General features: G+C 35.7%; 2 protein-coding genes across 2 annotated transcripts in view; one reads left to right on the top strand and one right to left on the bottom strand.

Annotated features, from left to right (window-relative positions):
• IMMP2L (inner mitochondrial membrane peptidase subunit 2) overlaps nucleotides 1–25,533 on the bottom strand; it is a 504,342-nt gene that overhangs the window by 245,001 nt on the left and 233,808 nt on the right. The gene's annotated exons all lie outside the window — the stretch shown is intronic.
• The window catches only part of LRRN3 (leucine rich repeat neuronal 3), a 35,910-nt gene continuing 20,677 nt past the window's right edge, over nucleotides 10,301–25,533 (top strand). The window contains exon 1 of the mRNA XM_009286835.1: nucleotides 10,301–10,434. The gene's annotated coding sequence lies outside the window, so the exon portion shown is untranslated. The remainder of the gene's footprint in view (nucleotides 10,435–25,533) is intronic.

The following is a 25,533-nucleotide window of genomic DNA, read 5'->3' as shown; positions in this document are numbered from 1 at the left end:
TGGTTGGTTTCACCTGAGTTGTGGTTGTTTTGGTTTGTTCTTGGTTTTGTTTTTCTACCCAAAGTATTTCCCCTGGAAACTTGTCCTGGGATGTGATGACTCAAACATGAAGAAAAAAAAACCAGTCACTTACACATTTTGTTCTCCTGCTAGCTTTACCTCACTGTGTACCAGCAGGATGTATTATCAGCAGGAATCTTATTTTTTCCCTGACGCTCCTACACTATACAAGGCAAGGTTTTATAAACCCCTCTGTACTGTGGGCTCCGCTATCATCTGAACAGTATTTAATTGCATGTGTTCCAGTTTGAGCTCACTTTTTTTTTCAAGCACAAAATGACAACTGAATGAATTATTCTAAATGAGGTGTCCAAAGTGCTACTAATTCCTTGCTGTTACTGGAATAACTTTCCTGGTGCATCCTAGGACCACATTTGCTTTTTTTCACAGCTGTGCCATGCTGTCAGCTCATACTTCTTGATCAACCAGTAATACAGAGATACATTCTCCTCCCCAGTTATTTCTAAGTAATAAGCCCACAACTTACAACAGAGTTGCATGTTATTGGCTCCAAGTGACCTTTCATCATAGACTACTTAGAGTGTAATCCCATTTCTATTATCAAAGTTCAAACAGCCTTTCTGAATGATATTCCTATGTTCCTCTGAGCTGCTTATCGTGGGAAAACCTCCCTCCTTCTCTTGTTCTCCCTGTCCATTGCCTCCTCCTCACAGTGATATCATCATAAAATTTACTTGGCACTAAACTATTATTTATATTATCTACTGTATTTTATATTATATTTTTTACCCAAATATTTAAATTAACTTATTAAAAAATGTTGGTTCCTCTTCTCTGGTAAGCAGAATTACAAATTCAATTATTAACTCTTAATTGTCTCTCAGTGTCAAATGGTCCTGGTCCTCACCAGGTAAATTGACACTCTTGCACCAAAACAGATGTTAGCTTTTTCTGAGAGTACCTATCCCAGTTATTTTATAAAAAAATATTGATTTCATCTCTTTTGTGATAATACTGATGGGAGTTGGAGGCTGAATGCACTCTTTTGGAAACATACCAGTTACACCGTAAAGGAAATTGTCAGTATTACCAAACGCTGAAGATCTTATTTCTTGCTGCAAGCATAAATTTAAGGATAATGAATAGCAATGCTTTTAGTGTACCTTGAGACACATTGTGAATCCTTGCAATAAGACAGTAGAAAGCAAACATAACCAGTACAGGATTGAAACAACATAAATACTCTGGCATATTAAAAATTGATATTTCTTAGCTGAGGCAAATGAGTTCTGATATCTCTATATAATCTAAAGACATTTATTTTATTTCACCCAAAAGTATCCAACTCAGTCAAGCCAAGGACATTTCAGCTTTACCACAGCTGTCATTCTCCCTCTCATTTAACCGTCAAGGAGTTAAAGAAGAAAATCTGTATGGGACTGGCTGCTCATTAATTGTGCACACAAACATGCACATAAATCCCTTCAAAGCATATTAGCTTTAAAAGTAATCTCGTCACCCAAAATGGCACATGAACTATGCAACATATATTAAGAATAATTATTCATTAGACATATCAGGTATCAACTGCTGATGACTTAAGGCTCTTCACTTAAAAATAAATTGGCATTAAACACAAAATAAATGCTCTTCATTTAAAAATAAATTGGCATGAACACACACAAAATATAGAATGTATTTCTCTTTTCAAAGGAAATTAACTTTCTGTAGTACTGTTTTTGTTGTCACATGACCCTACAGAGTCATGGGGCTTGTAGGCCTTAAAAATGGGAATTTCCATCTTTGTCTTCAGTTTTCTATCCTGTTTGACAGAAAAACTGATAAACTAATTCATATATTGGACGTGCTGAATAAGAACACTTATTTGCCACATATTTAATTTCCCTGCAACTCTCTGGCAATCTGTTAGATTTCTACATCTCTCTGACACTTCCAGCTTATTTGTGAACAATTCTGATCTTTAAGGAATAGTTTGGAATCAGTTCCAAGTTATTTAAATACTTATACTTTAAAAGCATATCCCCTCAAACCAGATTCGTCTGGCTGTACTAAGGCAACCTTTTGTTTCTTAGCATACCAGTTGAGCATACGCAATTGCTAATAGAGGGGGTTTTAATTCAATAGTTAATAGTTAATATAAGTGTTTGGTCAGCACAGAATACATGTGCCATTCATGTGGGGAAAACGCACTGGCCCCAATATAATGTAAGTATGTTTGGATGTGTATTTGCAGTCATGTCTTAAGCTAGGAATTTTGCCAAAAGAGACTCACTTTCCAAGCAAAGGTTTGGTCAGCTGTTGAATACATAGCCGTCCTCACAGCATTGTTTTAGACATTATCATTCTTTCTACTTCAATCTAATAATGAAAATCAGAACTCATATTTGATTCTACCTAAACAGTACACCGGATTTCTCATGTGCCCTTACAATAGAGGCATGCAAAGTGCAGGACAAAACAACATCTGCTTTCCGTTTTACTTACTAATACTTTCATTTTGGTTTTAGTAGGAAGAAAACAATCAAACTGCATATATGTACATCTCTCAAACATAAACAGATGTGTACACTTTCATAAGCATGTAATACAATACTCTTAGACTGTATTCCTTAAAGATGCAATGGTTTTAAGCCTCTTTTGTTTCCTTTGCCTCTTTCTCAGTGCTATAATGCAATCCTCAGTGTTTGAGCACCAGACTTCAAATGAGAGATCTATTCAAAACATGCACAGACAAAGTAAGTGGTTTCCTTAGTAATGGGAACTATGTGAAAGCCTCTGAAACAGCTCCTCCTCCAGTAAGTCATTATGTACATGATCCTTTCTACCCCCAACTTATTAATGTAAAGATAACTTTACATTTAAAGAAAAATACCTAATGTGCACCCACAGTTTTTGGCAGTCAAATTACAGAGGAGAGGGGAAGCATTTACTGCATTCCTAATTAAATAGTTTGGTTTTTAATCAGTAAGGATGTTGTATGTTCCAGTGACCTTTTAATTAATTTTCTAGATCTGTAAGTTGAAAAAAATGAAATTCTGTAACTAAACTACTAAGAACTTCACTTCGGTACCCATTACACTCCAATAGTTTAGTGTATTTGATTTAAGCTATCATTAGGTAACCATATTCTGAACACCCACCGCACATATCCGTGCTGTTCCTTGTCATGACCAAGATAGCTTCATAACAATTACCCATGACCACAGTTTGAGAATGCTATTGATGGCATGGGAAAATTACTATGGCACTTCTCTTAATCACAGAGTAAAAGTAACTAAAAGCAAATTGACATTCTAATTCTAATATTTAGCTTAGTGGCTCTGTTTGTACAGATTTCTAAATCGGCAATATAACTCTTGTGCAAATAGTTATGAAAAGCAAATAATCTAGCATTAGTATTGTTGTCCATCCATTTTTAATATTAAACCACAATAAAACATAACAAAACAGTTTTTGTTTAGTTTCATCGAAAAAGGTAAGAAATTCAGGTCTCAAGTTCTGCCCTTGAGAAACACACTGAGGTTTGCATATATATACTTAAAAAAATAAATATGACATTATCAGGGAACGTGGCTAAATTAAAAAAACTGATTAGTGGGGGAAGGAGGCTCCCTCTCACTGATCACGTACTATTTGCCACACCACACAGTGTTAACAGAAAAAGGGTAAATCTGTTTCAGATAAAAATTCAGTTAATTCTCCATAGGAAGGAAAACAGACATGAGCAAAGAAATGGAGAAAGTCTATATATGGACAGAAAGTTCAAGATTTACTGCCACCTATAAGAATTGTAAGAAGTCACAATCAGGATGAAAATTCTAGGCCCTATATTCAAATTATTACTGCCACCATTTTCTTCATCAACCTCAGATACAGATCAACTCAAAGAGCCATGACACTAAAAGGTATATCCCATGCGCATACCGGTCCCATGAGCAACAAGCAGATCCTTACGAAATCAACAAGGGCATCTCAGTCTTAAAGATCTACCATTGAGAAGATTCCAATAAATTATATCCAATTACTATAGGTTACAAAAACTGAGATGTCACCACAAGACATAAACATACTGAGATGAAATCAGTTTTAAAATGGAATACATACACTGAGCTTGAAAACCTCTTTACAGATCCAATATTTCCTCTACCTAATCCAGCTGCACGTAAAGATTCTCTAGCTGCTTTTCACTACGCCGTCTTCATGAAGTTTCCCATGTGGCATAGTGAGGTTGTGGTTGCTATGTGTGACTCACTTCCAGCCTGCAGCAGGTGCTGGTATGCCAGAGATTCTTGCCTATTAAAGTAGAGCCAGGGATGAAAATTAGAAGAATTCGGATTATCACTCTGAGTTAGACCCAATAGGTATAAACCATGTTAAGATTTTTCAGACCTCAGGCCACTCCTGAGGAAAGCTGACTATAGCTCTGGGACCTATAATGAGGAAAGAGATATAGCTCTTGCCTGGGATCTTGTCCTTTCTGTTTCGTAGAACACAGTTGCTACATGAATAGGTGAATTTGCTGGAATATGCAAAACTCCCTTGATCACCAAGGTAAGCATCACGACTGCTTTCATTCATCCCATCACACATGATTGAATTTGCCTGTAGTATACGGACTCCTTTTACTACGCAGCTCCAGATTTTGCAAAGTCATATAGCACCTACTACCTACATAGCTTTTAATGAAGTAACTGGTGCTTTGTGTAGATGTGAACTTTTCCTTATGTGAAATTCTTTACAGGTTCATGGCCTATATTTGTTTCCATCTGCTTTATCTCTATCCTATCAACACTAACTCTGAGATCTGATAAAAGAAAGTTGGTAGCAGGTTAAGTAATCTCAGCATAACACTTTCCATTATGAAGTACAACTGTATTTAGAAATTTGAACTCATTGTTGGCAACAAGCCTTTCATCTTCAAAAAAGACAAAGAACTAGAGCTAGAAATGTTGCTTTTGCTTATCATTGAACAAATTATTCCATTTCAGAGGGATACACATTAATAAAAGTTACTCCTTGTCTGTATGGAAGCATAGCCCTCAGGAAAATGTCAACAGTTAGTTGCCATAATATCTAAAAATGAGCATGACAGTGTCAGGTTGACGACATCGCACTGAAAATGTTGGCAGAACGGGATTACACGAAGTGGTGGCACTTTTTTCTCTCTTCCAGGCAAATCGCTCAATGACAACTGCCTACAATTAATAAGTCAATTAGTAGCTGATGAAGCCACAAGACAGATTTCCTTGAATCTGAGCAATTCTGGACCTTCATTCAGAAAGGAATACCTCCCCACACCTAACATGGAAGATACACTAAGGCTATGCTTTGCAGAACTGGTGAGAATTAATCTGTCAAACACCAGCTCCTTTCTTTTTTACTCTAAGGGCTACAAGAAGAAAGCGTGAAGAGCTGCCACTCAGTCCTCTTTCTTGTAGTTACAGTGCCTCAGAAACCAAGATAGGGGCACACGTACTCATAAGCGATAAAGCTATTCAAAAAGTGTCTGCTCTGTTACACTTCAACATAACCTGTATGGATACGCACTTCGAAAGAATTTTTTTAATTGCCAATTTCTGATATAAAGTGTGTCATCTTAGACTTTAAATCAAATACTTGTGGGTTTTTTACTTTAACTGCATGGTATTTATTTCAGATTTTAACTATACTTGCTGCATTCTAAACATGGCTGTGTTCTCAGAGCCTAAACATACTAGAAATGGTCACCGTTAACTCCCTGAACCACAACAAGCCTACAGGATATTAAAGCCCAAGGATGTTCCGCCTTTCTACGTAATGAAAAAAGGAAAAAGTTTTGAAATCCTCTTCCAATTTTGAGAAAAATGCAGGCACAGAACCACTGTATTTTAATAACTAAGGTTTTTATGCATCGTATTATTTGTCCATTACAAACAAATAATTACTTATTTTCCTGTGCACTCAGTAATCAGATAAAATGCATGCTAAATAAATACCTGGAGTTAGCCTACATTACTTCTATCATCTCTCTATCAGTCTGAGATATTTTTTTCTACTCTGTAACCTAATAAACTATATATATAATTCTGGTGAAATAGATTACATTGCTATTTAAACCACCAATACATTGCTATTTTAAAACCACCAAGCATCATAGCGAAATCAGCAGGAAAATAACTTAATGAACCTTAATCATCATAATTGTATTGGTTATAAAAGATATTTTTCTCCTGCAGATAGTTTGAAAAAGAAATTTATTCTTTAGCATTAGGTAAATTAAAAAATTCAATTATTTCACTTTTTTATGAAACGGAACTTTATTATGACATAATAACATTTTAACTAATATGTAAATGTATGCCTATCAAGGAGGTACTTTAATTGCATATAGTCTATCATAAGAACTCACTTTCTTTATGCAAGTATACTTTAGCTGATTTAATTATTTAGCCCTCTAATTACACAGTCCATACCAATCAACCAAAATGTAGCACCTCTATAATGTTAATTTCACATGTCAAATCATTGATTATGTTTTTGCATGGTTCTCATGTTAACTAGAAAGCCAGATTTTGAATGAACCACAGTGAGTACATGAGGTTAGGTGCAAAACCCAAGAAAGCTTTCACGTAGGGCAATGGTAGGCCCTACCTATTCCCTTTTCCCCTGATCTTCTGTTTCTCCATTGGTTGAGACAAGAGAAACAGCAGTATTTAGTTGGCTTTAACAGAACGTTTTCCTATTTTTAATTTTGCCCGAACTTTTTGAAATTTTCTTCTCTCTTACTCCACCCACCGTCCCACCCCTGTAGCACAGGTTTACATCTTTTGTTTGGGATAGGTGTGACTAACCGCATGGCTGGGATCAGGAAGGATTTCCATTTTTCCTGTGGGGGCTAGCGTGGCAGGAAGCCTTACTTTTCTGGCTTTTGGTTGTGCTTCCTTAACACATCCTGAGCACTGTCCCATCAGACACGGGCCGTTACGCTGCGCAGCAGGGAAGGCTCATAGGTTCACTTTGGGAAGTTTGCAATGGTTTGTATTTGCAGCTCACGACGGTGAACATTAAGTACTATCGGCGGCTCCGAAAGCCACCCCATGGGGGCAAAGGAGATACAAGGTTTCACCAATGAGTCCTAAGGCTACAGAAGGGTGATATGACATCTTTCTGGCCTGAGGTGTTCCCTGTCCCAACCCCAGGTCAGAAAACCTGAAAGGTAACCAAAGATGGGTTGGCCCCAACTGTTTTTGTTATACCTCTTTAACTCACATTAGAAAAAAATGTAATGCCCATAATAAGAGAATGGGAGAAAACGGAAGGGCCACTTGGCCTTCCTCCCACCCTAGAGTATTTCATGTATTTGCAGTCTGTCACTTAAATGCCATTATTTCATATATGAGGCAGTCCTACTCAGTTGTATGAAAACTGAACAGCAGACATCTTTAAAAAATTTAAAACGTTGCTCCCTGTACTTAGTTTAAATGCAGTATTCAAAAATTTGAGGCAGAAGGGAAAAAACCTGCTTTATTACAGCCACAACAAAGTACCGGTGAGTCAAACAGGACTGGTTTTGCAAAATTTGTCCTAACCAGTTATAAAAAACTGAAATTTATTCAAGAAGTTGGCATTACTTTAATTCACTTTTCATAATAAGTGATTTTATGAAGTGTAAAATCATTTTCTTTCAGAATAAAAACCAAAATAAAGCAGTCCACGATCTCAGACTCAAAGTGTATCGAAATGATATATAGCATTCATAAAATAGTAACCAATAGAATTCTGGTGCTATTGCTGTTGCAAAAAGTACATTAACTTACATTGTTTGCTAATCTTCAGAAATTTTTCATACTATTATTAGACAGGACTGTGAGCCTTTCTTCAAACAAAGCAGAAGAGTGTGAAATCAGAACCACATTTCACTTTAATCCACTAGAGGGTGGCCTGCTTCAGTCAGGGCTGTAGTACTGAATTAATGCAAGATAGCCAACATTTTCTTCCTTTTGACCTGTTGATAACCAACTCTTTGTATTTCGCTATTGTTCATCTTGTATTACAAAGTAATTTCCTTTATATAAAACAGCATGTAAGATTAAAAAACCCACTTTTCCTAACATCTATCTCATTTATTGTTTTGTATATCTAGGAGAAGGGATGATATATTTCAGTGTATACTTCCCTTAAATTGAAAAAAAAATCGTGAATTATTTTTCAATTTTTAAAAACTTCGTAGTTTGTATGCACTTTGTTCACAGATACAGAACAAATAGGAAAAAAAATAATTCTTCACCAAAGAGTATGGCACAAAGGGAGAAGGTAGAAAGAAAAGAAGATGGAAGGAAGGGAAGGAAAAATCTGTGCAGCCTATTGTTTATATAATTAGACAGCCTTAAAAGAGAGAGTCAAGTAGACAGAGATTGAAAGAAACTTACTTTTTTAACCAACCTCTTCCTCAGTTTATTCTGAACTTTTATTTCTCAGAAAGTTGTTTTCCTGCTCTTAAGAAAAAACCCTTCTTCCCCCCCAGCCACAACAAAGTACCGGTGAGTCAAACAGGACTGGTTTTGCAAAATTTGTCCTAACCAGTTATAAAAAACTGAAATTTATTCAAGAAGTTGGCATTACTTTAATTCACTTTTCATAATAAGTGATTTTATGAAGTGTAAAATCATTTTCTTTCAGAATAAAAACCAAAATAAAGCAGTCCACGATCTCAGACTCAAAGTGTATCGAAATGATATATAGCATTCATAAAATAGTAACCAATAGAATTCTGGTGCTATTGCTGTTGCAAAAAGTACATTAACTTACATTGTTTGCTAATCTTCAGAAATTTTTCATACTATTATTAGACAGGACTGTGAGCCTTTCTTCAAACAAAGCAGAAGAGTGTGAAATCAGAACCACATTTCACTTTAGGCCACTAGAGGGTGGCCTGCTTCAGTCAGGGCTGTAGTACTGAATTAATGCAAGATAGCCAACATTTTCTTCCTTTTGACCTGTTGATAACCAACTCTTTGTATTTCGCTATTGTTCATCTTGTATTACAAAGTAATTTCCTTTATATAAAACAGCATGTAAGATTAAAAAACCCACTTTTCCTAACATCTATCTCATTTATTGTTTTGTATATCTAGGAGAAGGGATGATATATTTCAGTGTATACTTCCCTTAAATTGAAAAAAAAATCGTGAATTATTTTTCAATTTTTAAAAACTTCGTAGTTTGTATGCACTTTGTTCACAGATACAGAACAAATAGGAAAAAAAATAATTCTTCACCAAAGAGTATGGCACAAAGGGAGAAGGTAGAAAGAAAAGAAGATGGAAGGAAGGGAAGGAAAAATCTGTGCAGCCTATTGTTTATATAATTAGACAGCCTTAAAAGAGAGAGTCAAGTAGACAGAGATTGAAAGAAACTTACTTTTTTAACCAACCTCTTCCTCAGTTTATTCTGAACTTTTATTTCTCAGAAAGTTGTTTTCCTGCTCTTACTTTCTACTGATAAATGTATGTAGTAAAATTTAATATTTTATAAAATTTGGAAAAGGCGTGGTATGAAAAATCCTTTACTTTCTTAAACTAAAAAAAAAGCAGCAAAACTCAGGGGGATGTATGTGCATTTTTCCTGAATGGTTTCAACATGCAGTATCCTCTGAACAACAGCAGCCTTTGAAGAACTTCAGTGATCTCTAATCAGTTGTTCTGAATTCAGATAACATCTTTATATAGCTTTATTTTTTTTTAAAAAAAAAGGGATTTAAACCTCCCAAGCTGTTCTGTAAAAACACAAAGCATGCCCTGTAACTTCCACAAATAGGAAGAGATCTCTGGAAGCGTGCAAAGGCTTGTTTCGTGTACCCGTACCCGAAGCAGCAGTGTCACGTAACAGACAGCTTCCCACGGCCAACCAGGCTGGCGCAGCCGCGCGTACTACACGGCATCTGGGCACGCCGAAGCATTGGCTCCTCTCTGGGGAGTGGAAGGGCCTCAGTTATTAATGACCACTGAAGAGGCAGCACCATGTCAGTGTGACAACCAAGCAGGTGAACGATGCACCACTAACCATCATGGAAACAAGGAGAAATGAGAAGAGCTAGCGAGCATCTCTCTCCCCCCCCGCCCCCCTCTCCGCTGGATTGCGAGCCTCAGCCAGCCAGGCAGCAACAGCACTCTGGCAAACGTAAGGGATCTCAGCTGGCAGCACAGTCTCTCATGTTGTAGGATATCAATAGATACATCTTCGTATTATATACCGTTAGACACACGCACGCACACCGACTCACCCACACACATACATGTATGCACATCTATTCAGACTCTGGCTTTAATACAAGTATGTGGCTACCTGAACTAAGGAATCAAAATTACCGAGATGCAAGAACTCCTCCAGCTCTGAAACTACTCTTATTATAGGGTAAGTTCCTCTCTATTTTCAATTTTATCCTGACTTTTATCTTAACCTGTAAACTCTTTCCCCTTTCTTCTTTTCGTAAAGCTATTTTATTAGCGTATTTCCACGTTTTACTTTCTGAATGGAAATGCAAATGCAATTTGCTTTTTGTGCCAGAGATAATATAAATATGCTTGCAAGAGTATCAGATATGTGCATTTGTTAGCTTGAAAGAGCATCAAAGGATAAAAAATTATAAAGGGAGAACGTTTCCCCTGATGTTTCAGATGCAAAATCAAATTACACAGTTGCTCTGTGTTTTGAAACCAACAGAACAAGATACAGGACAGCCTCCTTTCTTCTCTCCAGTGCTAGGATTAAGGGAAATGCTGTTTATGTCAGGACCTAAAAACCACTGAGCAGCGAGGCTGAATGAGCATATCACAAACAGTTATTGAATTTCTGCCAGGCTACATCTTAAGGATTGTGGCAAATGACTTTGCTTAAAAACATCCCCTTTCCAGTCAGAAGGGACAGTGTGAATGTCTGATTACTGATGCAGCTGGAACGGATGCGTTAGGTAAAAAGGATCGCATTAAACAGAAGAGTTCTAATCTTCTTTGGTAATTAACAGGATCACAGCAGGGTGCCTCTAAAGTATATTTTCATGTAAGGAGACTGTTCAAATCCATCACTATAAAAGCTTTGCCTGTTTTAGTATAGGAAGGCTCAGAACTGTTTGTCTTTGCTTTCCATGCCTTTGTTTTCACATGTCTACTTGGAGTTTTTGCCCAGCACTGCTGTTCAGAAAGAGAAGAACCCAACACAGGGGGATAAAGGGGGCAGTAAATGCAGGGGGCTAGAAAAAAGACAGTGATTTTCTATTTAACCAATTTAATCTACATAAAATTCCATGCTAGTACTACTGTTGCCTACTGTGTTTGTGTTTATGCATGTGTATGTCATTTCTTTCATGCAGTATAAGAGTACCTCAGTATCCCTTCAGATGAAAACACATTCAGTAAAGTCCATCAGCATGGATCTGTGATTCATGCATCAGTGAAAGCCAGAGAGAGGTTTTACTTTACACCATGAAAAAGACAGGTTAGCTATCTAATGCATGCTTCAAAGTGAAAAAATACAACCTAAATCTTCCTGTGTGTTTTTGTTTGCTTTTTAGAATACTATGTCTGTATTAAAAACAGATCAGTATTTAGACTATTTCTCCTACCCCTTCTCCCCCCCCCCGTACACCTTGGAGAACATCATGAAGAACCTGTTCCTTTGCAGCAATGCAATTATTTGCTTGTAATTTTAGAGTTACTGTGTTTTGAGAAACAAACATTGTGAAACAACCATCAACAGATAGCCAATGGCTGTAAGCTTGCCACCTTTCTGTAAATGTCAGGGAACGGATAGCTTAACAATATGTATGGTAAGAAGTCAATTAATTCAGGTGACCTTTGTAAATGGTGACAATAAAGCAGCTCTGACAATATGCCACAGCATTCGATATTCCCTCTGGAAAATGAATGAGCTTAAGAAGAGGTTTCCTTTTCAGAGTACAAAATGAAAGGTATTGAAGCATTAGCTCCTGCTATTGGCAAGCTTGCTTCCTCCGTTTCAGATGGTCTATGAAATCTGGTTAAAGCAAGCTGGTTTATTTTATTATGTGAACCACAATCTCTCGTTCAATTAACTAAATATCCTGTTTTCACCCACCCTGCATGTGCATTTTAGTTGTTAAAACAAGAATTTCATGCTACTGGTTTGGATTTTTACAGAATGTGCTATACTATAAGGGGAGAAAACCTGATTCTGATCTCCTCACGCTATATGCAAAGGACTACTCAGATGAAACTTTTTCTATTATATACCATGGTACACGCTCAGCTTTTCTGAATCGTTACCCTTACTCGTTTTTAATGTGAAAATTAAGTAAATATGAGTAACTTTACATTAATGTATATTGGGTTTTGCCACATATACTCCAATGCGCTACTTTAAAATATTATATAAATATGCCAAAGAGTTTCAGAAAAATTTGGTCGTTTCAGTCATACATGTACAGAGAAAATATGCTGTAGATGCATCGCCTGAGTACACGGCATAGACATTTTTAACCAGCAAACCAGTCAAAACGTATGGTGACTGTATTTTGGTTAATACTCTCTCAAAGCTCCTGCAATAATGTTGTAGTGTCAGACAATGACTGGCTGATGTTGTTATAGCAACCCGAAGTACCGCCTTTCAGGGTGGTAGGTCTGAGCATGACATCACAGCATGCCTGTTTGGAGTACCCAGAAGTAGGTGAGTATTCCTTTTCTGCACCAGAGTTACACCAGATCAACTAGGCAACGTTGCTACCTGTAATGCAGATCAAAAATATCATGTATAATCTTTATTAACTGATCAAGAATGAGCAGCTTATGAAAATACTCGTGTCCTGCAAATCACTTGTGATCACTTGTCCCTTGACACTAGAGGACAGAATTAAGTCTTTGCAAGTGAGAGCAAATCATTTAGCAGTATTGGACCCGCTTTCTTTGACTCTTACCCCTAACCTTTATTATATCAATAATGATTCTACAAGCCAACCAAAAGCTTTGCTGTTTGGTGACAACTGCTCTAACTTTAAATGGCTGGTGTTCAACAGCCAAATTTTAGAGCATCTAAAGCAATAGAAGAAGATAAGCAGTAGAAAACAAAGAGCTTTTCAAGACAAGCTCTATCTTACTTCTGAAATAAAAGTCACCACAGAGAAACAATTAAACCTTTTCTGAACTATAGGTATATGTTTTTAGTGAGTTATGGTACATCAACATTTTAGTTAATTCATGTATCCTTCCTTCAGATAGTACCATTAAAAGCTGAAGGAAAACTCTTGAGAGAGACATTGTCAGAAACTACCTTAGTAAACCCTTCCACTTTAAATTCCACAAACTCTACTTAATATCAACTCGCAAAAACTGACAATGAAAAACTAATTTCACATGTAGTGCTCAAGGAACCATTTTCTGAAGACCAAAAAATGGACAGCTTCTAAAACACATTTGTTTTTTTTTTTAACAGAATAAGTCTTCAAGCCCTCCTACTACTTCAAAAAGAATATTAATTCTCATTCTAACAATACAACAAGCAATTAAAATCCTCTACTTTATTGAAGGGAAAATGCCAGTACAATTTGAGAAGAAACAGTAGTGACAGATGTCATTAGACAGGTCATTAAACACATTAGTATTAAGAGGAAAATCAATACTTCTCATTACAACTGTAATGTAACTGTAAAAATGAATTACTGTGCCTTTTACTTATTCAACTGACCAGTCCACAAACTGTTAAATGCCGTTAATGTGAAACGACATTGTTCGTAAAGAACCTTCCTTAATATCCTTAATGCCAAAAACTTTATTTAAACAAACAGTATGATCTTCAGTGTTATACACAAAATCTATAAATGATGTCATTAATGTTTCCATAATAAATTCATATCCTCAGCTGACCTGAACCAATAAAGTTTTATTAGCACAGCACATGGAGCTACACTCATCTGTGCCAGAGGAATATCCAATATGGATGTCGGTCAGATTATTCCACTTTGGGTTCTTTGTGGAGTAGCTGAGTGTGCCACCTGGTGAGAAAGAGCATTTTCATGGGGGCGAAATACAAACTACTTTCACAATTTTGCTTGATCCAATTACCATCTCCTGACAGGATTTCCTATTCTTTATACATGGAAGATGGGGCTATATAATAAATCAACCATAATAAAAAGAATAGCAAAGAAATAAAAAAAGATAGTCAACATGTGCACATTTTCTTCTCCCAATATTTAAAGACATGTTCTAGTCATACAAGCCAAAGGACATATCATTTGATAAATAAGATTATATTTATCATGCTCATTTACTTCTATTTTATGATTTCTTAGCTTTAATTTACAAACTGCTTGGAAGAACAAGCTACAGATGTGCTCTCACCCCTAGCATTCCCAAACCTGCATTTGTGCATGCAAAGCACAAACAAATGCAAAGACATTAAAATGAAGGGAAAGTTTAATTTCATAAAAACAAATTTATACAGCGTATCCTTGAAACAATTATCCTTCATTTAGAAATATTTCTTCTTCACAAAAGATTTATCTCAATAAAACTCACTCTCTTTCAGCCTAACTATTTGCTGTAACTGCTTGGCCACAAGCAGTAACACTCTAATTCAAGGGAATATAAGAAATAAGATCTCTGTATTCCCATTATTTCTATTCAGCTGCTGTATTTCTGGAATTCATTAAAATATCTGCCCCAAATTTAATGGTAGCTTAACTCTACTGACCTCTGAATTAGAGCAGAAAAGAATTTTTGCCTCTCTTCTGCTCTCAACTCCCACGATCTCAGTCAAACTGGGAAATGCTTTTTGACAACATTGGCACAAAAGAAATCATTTAGCAGTTCCCTTTCCTGCATAAGCATCTGTATTTAGAGGTAAACACTGCAAAGCTGAGTAAAATACTACAGGGAATATTTTTTCAAAATATCTACTGATTATTAGTATTACCCCAAGAATCTTTTACTAGAGGGTTCCTGTCATGCAAATAACAACTACTCTGCCAGGAAATACTTTAAAGACTCTAAATCATTTGGTATAAGAAAGTTAAAATCTTAAGTTTAGCTGTACCAAAAATTCCCTGGACATCCAGCTACCAGTATGGAAAAAAAAAAAGAAAGAAAAAAAGAAAAAAAAAGAAAAAAAAAGATTGTTTATGCAATTCTCTGTCTAGGGATCAGACAATTTCAGAAATTGCATGTTGAATAAATTACAGAATAATAAACTGGAACAGACATCAGGTAATAGAATACACAATGAAGAGCAAAGTTGTGCACGGAGACATTTTTAAAATCACCATAGAATAGCCACCATCCCGGATGAGAGAAGGTGACTTTCCTAATAGTCTTTACAAAGGCAGTGTGATGGTCAGACATTACTAGGGCTCTTCTAGTGTGGTCTTGAGAGGTTAGAGGAAACCACGGCTGACAATCAGGTCGGTTAGCTTTGTCATCATGGTGCTAAAACAAAAAGTCACCCTTATTCAAGACAGCACAAGAAATATATCCCTGACTTGGGAGGCACTTAAGTAAGTGCAAATGTTTAACTTGTTCCCTGAATAAGGATAAACACAAATGTCTCCTACTTCTGCTTTACAATAGTGGCACACCTTTGCTCAAAATGGAGATATACATGTGTCACTATTTGTATCATATTTATGTGATTTATTCTGTACCTAAAGTCCTAATAAAATTGTTCATCTTGACAGGAATAATCTTTATGCGGAAACAAAGACTTTTCTCAAAGATTTTAGCAAGTGTCACGGTAGCTGTAAATCGAAGGACTAGAGGAGACATACATTTCTTCACCCCAAGCTCATTCCCGTTGCCAAGTTCTCTCAAGTCCTGAACTTCCTCTCCCCTCTGGAAAGCAGCTTCCTCTAGAGGTCATGTCAAGCATCAGCAATTTTTGCAGATGACACTTAACAGTGAGCTAATTCACAGTGTTTCTACCAAAATGCAGAATTACCTGCTGAGTTCCCCACACCAGCTGGCTCCATGTTGCAGGCCACAGAAGGAGCAGAGAGGCAGGAGAGCCTGCTCCAGCAAAGGCTCATGTGGGGGCTAAGCCTTCCAGAAAAACCTCTTCCCTGTGCAACGACAGCTCCAAATCCACTGCACAACATGAAACTGCTCTTTTTCATGTGTCCCATATAGAAATCAGGCAGCGCTTTAAAAATTATTCCTCCCTCCCCACTGTGAAAGTATGTTTCAGAAATAAGACAATGAATTTATAAAGTACAATATTTTCTCTTATCAAATTATAAACAAATTAAAAAAACCTTTTGGCGTGAAAAATAAAATTACAGTCAAGTGGTGCTTCATTACCACTGTAGCTTGAGGGACGTTATCTGCACAGTTCCCATTTAATACCAGTTTATAACAACACACAGCTACTTAGGTTATCCTCTAAGCATAACAAGTTTATCCTATATATATTCATTGTATTACACCTTTTTGAATATGTATTTCTTTTTACACAGGACGTACCACGTTAACTTTGAAAAAAGACAGCTGACGCTGTACAGCAGCTATTTCATGACACTCCCAGAGTACTTCATTTTAATTTGTTTGGCCAGTTACTTGCTGGTAAGCCCAAATACAAGGCTAAAACTCTACAGCACTTGAGAGAAATGGAATGATTAATGACTATTATACCAGTTTATAGAGGTATCCTTATGAGGTGAGAGAAGACAAAATGAGGTAATTGCAAATATAATGATCTGTAAAGCTAGAAACGTTTGTCTGAATAGCAATTTCACCCAGCATGTATAATTCAGGTAACATATTCTTCTGAATGTTGCTTTGATATGGATTATCCAGTCATCAATATTGTGTCAGACAAACACATTTTCAGTCATTTCATTTTTATTGTGCAATAAGAGACAAAAGGGATACTCAGCATATTACTCTAGGGTTAGACTCTAAACTCCAAAAACACATAAGGAAAAGTACTCTGCCCTCCAAGAGCAGCAGCTGAGCTCCTGAACTCTATCTTTCCTGAGCAGAAAGAACAGTCAGTGAATCTATGGAACTGCACAGCAATAGTCCTACATTTTTCACTTCCACAGACCCAAGAATAATTTGCATGTTTGGACATACATCATACAAACCCTATACTCACTCTGATAGGAAGCAATCCCCTTAGATATTAGTGCAGAGAGTAATTTTAATACGATGAACTTATCTCTGTTTCAGTGGTGTTATCTGTAAAATAGTACATTTTTATTCCTAAACTTGCTACCAAGAACCCATGGTTCAGAACAAGTCCTAGTACACTTGGACCATATCCTCACCACTGCTCTACTTCAGCAGCAGTCAGGGGAGCCAATGCATTTGTGTTTACACTGGTACAGATGTTTCCATGCCTTCAAAGCATAATAAAAACCAGTTTTCATTCTGTAACAAGTACACTTTCATTTTATAACACACATTCTGTTACTGCTTTTTACGAGCAACACAGCGGGGGGGGGGGGGAAGTGCAAAGGGTATATTAAACCAACTTTAAGATATAAACCAAAGAAAATCTGATTAACTACAACTGAGACAATATCTATAATTTTGCCTCATTAGCCACAGATACTAAAGCATAAATTGCCCTTTCTTGTACCTCTAAAGCTGGTGATACTGTATATTGCTGGTGATTTCTGATGTATTCAAATACCTCAGTAAAACCAGTCTGGATCAAAACCATTGTGGGATCCTCAACTGAAATTTTTATCTTTTATTCCTTCTTGATTTTTTGCTAATTGTGTTTGTTTCTGCTTTCCCATTAACATTGTTTTAACAGAGTTCTGTGTAAAAGTAATTATAAGAGAACTATCTGCTAAAAACAAACAAACGAAACTATTACCATTAAAATTTCCATACTAGATAGAACAATCCAGAAACCTTTCACAGATGGTCCTCAGAATTGCCATCTTTGAGTGTAATTTTACTTCCATTTGTGGTAAATGGCAAAATTCCTATTGATGTCACCAGATGCAGAAGGGATTCGTAAATGCTTTTTCTCTTTGCTTTTTGGTGTTTTCATCATTTTTCTATCTAGAAATACAAAATTCATCATGTTGCTTCATTTCCACTCATGCCACAAAGTAAAAGACAAAAATAATTCCTTGAGAACTTTTCTTCTTGTTTAGAATAATCCTAATTATTATACATGCTATGGTAGACTCTTTATCTAAAACATCTAGATGGAGATCCAAAACTTTCTGAAAAACAAGATTTCTCATAAAATGAAATCTACCTAGCCAGTAACAAAAAAAACTTGAAAACACAGTCCATATTGCCTAGAAAAGTTGGCTACATAGCTTTTCAAGTATTACACTCTGAGAGACACTGGAAACCAACCCAGTATTCTACTTCTGGTGAAATGGAGTTTAATTAAACAGAATTATACCAAATATTTGGCAACTATTGTGCATTCTGGTCTGCCTGTGTGAGGAAACAGTAATATTAAGAAACAATGAATAGCATATCATCAAGGAGAAGCAAACCTCTTCAACATTTAATATGCACCTTACCTTGAAATATAACTCATAGACATTAAAATGGTGTTTCAAAATGGAAACACATAGTCCTCACTGTAACTTTTTCCTCCTATTTATATTTCACTTGTCCGTAGTAAACATTTTTCCATGAAGGACATCAGTGTTTACATTGCCATTTTATCACCTGTGAATAAATGGATTAAGATTATGCGTATTTTGTTTTTAAGAGTCGCCATAATTAATTTACTTAGTAAAAAACCCCAACAAAACCCAACTAAATTTATTTTGTATTTCTATGGTGTCCTGGCTCCTTGATAAATGAATGAGGAAAGTAAAAAGTTTTGTTCAAACAGTATGGACGTTAAAGATGTATTCTTATTCCTATCATTAGTAGCAGTAAGAGTTTAACTTCATTCTCCCAAACATTCAGAGGAGGGACTTACCATAAAACTTTGGCTTTTTACTCTTTAGTCATAACGGTTAACTGTCAATTTAGAATTTATTGCAAAACTGTTCATGATTTGTGTCCTATTTTCTCCAGTTCTGTTCTAGACCCATGTACCTTTCTCTTGTCCATTAATGAGTTATGTCTCTCAGAAAAGAAAATAATATACTGTGATCCTCTGATAGTCAGATCTTCACGTTTGCTGCATAAATTCATCCTCTCCAGCCTATCAAAAAGATGTCTAACATTGGAGTTTGGCTATTCTTAAAGAATGCTCCATTCACCTATAGTTAGCATGTCTCAATAATTCTGTTCTGTTCAGAATCATTACTGTTACACTGGGGAATAAAAAGGAAATGGGGGGGAAAAAAACCCAAAACCCACAAACCAAAACCAGAATGATTTAATTTACATATTTTGACCTATGCTTTCAAGCTACTGGCCCAGATGTCACTGATGTTATGGAGAGAATATAGTATTTTTTACTAAATTTTTAAAAAAGATATTTGAAAGAAATATGTAAACTTTAATGTCTACATTAAAGGACATAAGGACATTTTCAGTGTTAATTACAGTAGTGCTAGATTCTTTGTGGCTCCATTTTAATGACGGAAGTTATAGTACTTATTCCTATATGTCCTTCTATGATTTGGTGTAATTTCTAACTTTTATACCCATTACTAATCCTGTTCACAGTTACATTTAGAAGCTGCTCTAGAAAGGATTGTATTATTTATATGGTTCACCAATTAAAAATGTGTAAATTCATTGGAAAAGTACTGATTCAAATAGAACAGAACGTATTCTGTTGTAACTATGTATTTGCCTTAAGAATTTTGAAAGTGGAAGTCAGAGAAAGGTTTTTCAATTTATATTTAGATACTCACATAAAAGAACTTCCTCTAATAAGTTTACATTTTAAAGTTGCTGATTGCCAGTGCTCCCACTGCCTTCAGAGGCTTCTCAATGCAATCCAGATCCAGGTGCCTTTTTTAGGCATTTAAATATTGCCTTCAGTAAGTATCACTTAACAATAAACAATAGAGAAGTAAAATTACATGCAATTTCAAAGATTTAATTGCTGAAATGTTAAATTACCCATACATTGTCCAAATGCTCAATTACATTTAGGGTCCTTGGTCACCATCTCAGCTGAAGTAAAGTATATAGATCCGTATACTTGGAGTTGGCATACTTGGAGTTATGCCAACACAGGTCCTGGCCTTCTGTTCCAAACTGAAATACCTTTTGCTCTTTTAAGGGTTGGAAAACCCATAAACTTCCTGGTTCTCAAGTGTTATTCTTCATCAGTGCTCTGACAGTCTCTGAGGTTTACCAAAAGTTCACAGAAAGCAACAAAAGGTCTTTCCATTTACCTCAAATGAATGTGGATTAAGTCTTTTTAGTCTTTACTTTGTTTTAAATTTGTTTTATATATCAGTTCCTGAAACAATGTCTTGTGTTGGTATGTCATTATATCAGCCCCAGCAACAGCACAAAGACATAGAAAACATTACAAAAAAATGAAGACAAATTGATAAAAGGTTTATATAAACACACACTATACATGCCTGTCACAAATATGGCAGGGAAACGGTAATAGTTATGTTGAGATTGTAGACTATCTACAACTATTCAGTGGTAAGCACATAAAAGTTGTGGTATAAATCTGCTATACTGCTATTTAATCTCTCACATAGAGGTTAGCCAAACTTTCCTAAAGTCTGAGTATATTTTGTGGAAGTCATCTACTCTATCATTAATTGAAATGTAGATATTTTAATAGAAGCGATAACGAGTAATGAATACTCAGGGCTCAGGAAAATGTTCAATTCCATAAAAAATAAATTTGCATTAGCATTGCTTAAAAATAAATTTTGATTGGCATGTCAAAGTACAGTATTGAATCCACATGAACCAAAATCAACCATGATCTATGTGAAATGGGAAGGTCAAAGGAGAAGATTAATAAATCCTGCAGAGCAATTAGTAAGAAATGCCAAAGCTCGATTTTACCTTCCATAAGTTGGTCTGACGTAACAGCTGACTTTGCTTTGAGCAGGAGATTAGACTAGAAACTACCTGAGGACCCTTCCAATTTGACTATCCCATGATGCTATGATCCTCTCAGTAGAGGGACTCGCTCCTTTGCCAACATTGTCTTAGGTAACGATCTACATCACCACTGTCCTCATCAGAGCCTGCTTAGATGTCTTAGTATGACTGCATCGGAGAGCAATTAAGATGTTACCAGAGGTGAAAAGCACTGTCCAATCTGTCTTGCTACATATTTTGAGTTTGGTCTCTGAGCCAGTGGTATGGAGTTGAAAATTTTGAGCAGGCAAACAGTCTGATAGACTGCTAACAGCTATAAAGGAAATAAAACTCCATTTAGTCATGAGGCAATATTTGCTTTGTTGTTACCTAACAAGAGAAGGGTAATCTGATCACATCCCAGCAGGATACTAAAAATTGTTTAAATGCCCTCCTATCTTGTTTAAAATTTTTAAAATAACACACCATATTTATTCAGATAACAGAAAACAACTATTTTCTAGTAGGGGAGGAGAACAATTCCCTGAAACATTACCATCTTAATTTATAATCCACATATTTCTGCTCAGCCAGGTGTTCAGTGTATTCCACAGATCTGAGGCTGAATATACTACAGTCTTATATACAGTCTTGAAAATACAGCATTAGCAATCATGAATTAGAATTAGCATAATGACCACTTCATATTAAGCTCTAAACTTTGGCTTTCACTTCCTAGAGTGGTATTTCACTTCATGTAGTGTACATACTTAAACTGATTCACTCTACATGATATAAACCTGCAACAAGTTTCATGAGGAGTGATTCTTCCAAGAAATCTTGCCAGTTTAGAGCTATTTTTTATGCTGAGTTTCTCACAGTTATCTCCAATATCAAGATTCACCCAGTAATTACTTCTACCAGAGTAATTTAAGAAACATGAACTGGTCAATTAGAGTCGCTTAAAATTTAGAGTACCCTTGTATAGATGATTATATAACACCATTTTTAGTCCTAATCTTTGAAAAAAGACAGCGATATGCAAAGGATGACAAACTAGAATGCTATAATACTATATGTAACTTCACTGAAGACGTGGAGTGTAAATCAGGGCAGAAATAAGCTGCAGCACTAAATTCCAGTGTTTGCTCTAATGTTATCGGTGGATAACATGACAGCCTTTTCAGTTCTAAGTTCTGAATGTGCATAAAATAAACTTAGTACTTAGTACTAAGTTTAGAGGGAGGGTCGGGAAGCCTTTAAAGCATTTTTCTCATATTAGAAACCATCTTGTGCAGACAGTTTGCATTTCTGTTCTGTAGCACAAGTAAAAGCTATAATTTGATAATGTTTTTTAAGAAAAATGTTTCTGAAAAACATAAATTATACTGCTGATATTAATCACTGGTATTATATCGACTCTCTAAATCAATATTCCAACACAAGCTTACTCTAAACTCAAAAGTATGAAGTACAAAGAAGTTTTAGAAGTACCAAGCATTTCGCCAAAATAATACCAACATAGTATTATAGACTATTTCTTAGCCATGATCTTTATGTTTACCTGACAAAGTCTGCTTGTTGCCATTCACTGGGGTTAAGTATTTGAATGCAATTCAAATCAAAATGTTAATGATACCTTATAAAGTTATTTCTTCTTATAACAAGGATGCGTTTCTCATTATGCAACAATTTGCAGAATTCATTACCAAACATTTTCCAAAACAAGAACAAAAAAGTTTGCCTTAATAAGAACTCCTGTTCAGGCTCTAAATTGGACTCCTGTCTGAACAACGAAATCTCATCTTTCTAAATGCCTGCAGACACTCATATTCAAGACAGATGCTTGATGGAATTTGACCAATTGCAGGAAGTCATATTTAAGTGCACAAGACAACTTTTAAAATTCGATTTCCTTTCTGCTTACATGACCTGATAATCACACCCAGCAAACATGATCAGCACTTACAGCGACCACAGCTATATCTTATTGACAGTAAATATAGATAGTTTGACAGGGAAAAAAATAGTTTAAGCTTAGTAGCTGAATGCTTAAATAACTTCCTGAGCCATGCAAAATACAAGTGTATGGAGAGATTCAAGGTAAAAGCTGCAGCAGATCTATTTCATTGTTATGTGTATATACTATAGAGGAAAACCATAAAAACCAAGTTGAGAATATGAGACTGTATATGATACTGCTTTCCACACTGCCAATTTACATGTGTTTTATTCTTGGACTTTTTCTGCAAAATGCAAAAATGGTTACCCTAGCAACTGCCACATGTTACTCAGTTTATTTCTGAGCTACAGAGCAGTGTGTAACAGAATAATACTGTGCACTTTTATCAGGATCTCTCAGCACCACAGAGAATTGGGAACTAAGTGTCACAACACGTACATGTATTTTCTCAAAGTTTTAAGAAGGCATATTAAAGAAAGAGTAGTTGTATATATTTTGCATGTATCTGCGATCTCATCTGCTTTATTGCTTTATATGTAAATTAAAAACAAAGATTAAGAGGAGTATGGAGAAAAACGTATACTCTGTCCAACCTGACACTTGGTTTCTGCATTCTCTTTTTATTACAGTTCTAGCAGACTTCTATACCAAACAAGTAAAACTTTTAAAACTTCTTTAATGATATAGGAGAGATCATCTTCCAAAGCATAATCATAAGGTAGATCTCCAATCCCCATCATCTGTCAAAGATTAAGGTTTAGTTCAAAGTAAGAATTAAAGCATTTCACCGTTAATCATTAATTATCTGCCCTCCCTCCCCAAATGAAGTGAATTCTTTGTTATGTGCCTAGGCCCTATATAATTTATGAGGAGATGTCTTGCAATAGTGTACAAAACAATGAGCATGCTAAAAAGGGAGCCAACTGAAGTTAGCCATTAATGAACACACCCTTAAGGAAAACTCTGTCCTTCTTTTGCATTTTGAAGGCTGGAAAGAAGCCTCTCTGTCCACCTGAGAACCGCAGCCCAGGTCCTAGAGACAGACCGTTTTCCAAGCAGTCAGCACAGGAATCAAGCCAGGACTCATAATTTATAGTTTATATATCAAGCTAGGAATCTTAACCTTTTTTTCCCATCTCCCAGTGCATTTTTTTCTGGCTTGTACATGAAAATGTTTTTCGATAGAACAGAGCAAAAGACTTTGTTAAATCCTGACTCCTCATTCCAAATACATGGTTGTGCCCATTCAGATAACAAAAATATTTCTACATTCGTATTTGAAACAGAATAATCAAAATTAAAAAGTCTTTGGATTTAAATAGCATTTGTATGTTTGAATATCCTTCCCACTAGCTACTTTCACAAGCTCTAACCAGTAAATGCTGCTCTGCCTATTTTACTTGTCTCTGCTGATTTCTTCTATGTCATCATGTACCTTAGTAAAGAATACAAAAGCTGAGGAACACCTCAACAGAAGAAAATAGAAGCCCAGATACATTTTTTCCACAGTTATCAGAGATGGGGATTTTGTAAAACTTAGGAAGAATGGCATTTGGCTAAAACTGCAAATTATAGTATTAGATTGACAAGAAAAACAGCAGCACTTGTAGAAGTCCTGAACAGGTCAGAAGTTTTGACAGGTCTAGTAGCATAGGAACCTCTTGGATTGGGAGGGTAAACTAATAGAGGCTAATTCTGTATTTAGGCAGAACAGGAAAGAATTCAAGCTAAAAGCACCTCAGACATTAATGAAGACTTATGAGATGTCTGTGAATTGGACTAAGAGTAACACATTAATTTCATATATACCACATATACCTACACATGTTGGGCAGTCCAAATGCTAAAAGCACATGCTTCACTTTGGAAGCACATACACTTCAAAAAGTATTACAGATATATAAAAATAAACACAATAAATTCAGGTGCAATGCTATGCTACCAGAACACACACACACACAAGTAAGTGATTAGATTTTTAAAATTTAAAATAATTTACCTTTAGTAATACATAAAATAAATTATTCTTTTGATGCTTAGTTTAATCAAACTACAGAAACAGAATAGCAGGGAACATATAAACAGACTTTTGTTTGCATTCCCTTGGGGCACAATATAGAGTAATCAATTGTAAATTAATTGGGGAAAATTTGTTTTGCATAGCATAGAGAGGCAAAACATTAATTCAGAATCATTTGCTTAATGGCATTTCTAATATGTTATGCATGTATTCAGCCTAGTTTTTTATAGTGAGATGCAAAACAATTACCAAGGATGTAAATACCAATAAACCATAATCTACGTCTCTATTGAACAAGTAAAACCAGAGTTAAAATACTAGATAATCTTTAATTTCTACCAAGAAATATTCAGAGTAGTTATCTGAGTGTATCAAATCCTTCATCAGTTTATGAGAATTTATAACGATTTTATTACATTTAGGTGCACTCGGTACAGATAGGCAAAGCCACTCATGACAGCACAGAGGTTGCATGTTGTACAATCTATCTGTATGCAAGCATCCAAGTCAGTGCTAGCTCTGCATATGTTACTTACTTTAGCTCTTATATAAACTTAATACCTGCTCTA

This window comes from Aptenodytes forsteri, unplaced genomic scaffold, assembly GCF_000699145.1.
Source record: "Aptenodytes forsteri isolate BGI_AS27 unplaced genomic scaffold, ASM69914v1 Scaffold166, whole genome shotgun sequence".
Taxonomy (NCBI): domain Eukaryota; kingdom Metazoa; phylum Chordata; class Aves; order Sphenisciformes; family Spheniscidae; genus Aptenodytes; species Aptenodytes forsteri.
Note: the sequence above shows the minus strand (reverse complement) of the source record. Positions and strands in the feature narration are given on the sequence as shown.